Raw genomic sequence first — 833 nt, forward strand, 5'->3', positions numbered from 1 at the left:
GGATAAATCCTCCAGGAATGCCCCCCCTCAGTTCTCCTGACTTCTGTGAGTCTGTGTTTCACAGTCAGTTACGCTCATCAGTGAGAGCAGCTCCGTAAGAGCCAGATTGAGCCAATTCAGGATAATTCAAAGAATAATAATATCAGATAGTACACCTGTCAAACAGTAGTACAGGTGTCCCAAGGCACGTTCAGGGAGGACAGAAACCTCCCTTGGAGCAGAAGGGAAGAAATTCACTTAATCCTGATTTTCACTACGAATCAGAGCCTCATCATCCTTCTGACCTTTGGGGATTTAAGCAGGAGAAAAGTCACCACAGGAATAACTGGCTTGTGGTGGCCAAGTGTTCATAGCAACATTGCTTTTTGAAAAAATCAAAATTAAAAAAATATATGTTGATGGCAAGAGAAGAACTGGCGTCTTTCACAAATGTAATTATGCAAGGCTGTTCTGCCCGCTGATCTAATGTCGTGTAGTAATGCTCAGAGTAGTTAATAGTTAGGAAGTTCCACTATGCACCAGGCCATTTAAGTCACTCACGTGCATTATTTAATCCTCGAGACTTCTTTGGAGTAGATGTTACTGCAATCTTCATTTTAACAATAGGAAACTCAGGACCAGATGATGTAATTAAATTGTGCAAGGTCATACAGCTAGCAATTGGTGATGTCTAGATGGAGATTTAATATCACATCAGCACTAAGAGTCCAGTCCTGAGTCCTTAACCCTAAATCCGTACTGCTTCCTCTCCCATCCACATCTCTTCTTTTTCCATCCATATAATTGGCCTTTATCATTCAAAAGAAACACCAAGGCCGGGAGCGGTGGCTCAC

The sequence above is a fragment of the Propithecus coquereli genome, unplaced genomic scaffold, assembly GCF_000956105.1.
Source record: "Propithecus coquereli isolate 6110/MARCELLA unplaced genomic scaffold, Pcoq_1.0 Scaffold419, whole genome shotgun sequence".
NCBI classification, from domain to species: Eukaryota; Metazoa; Chordata; class Mammalia; order Primates; family Indriidae; genus Propithecus; species Propithecus coquereli.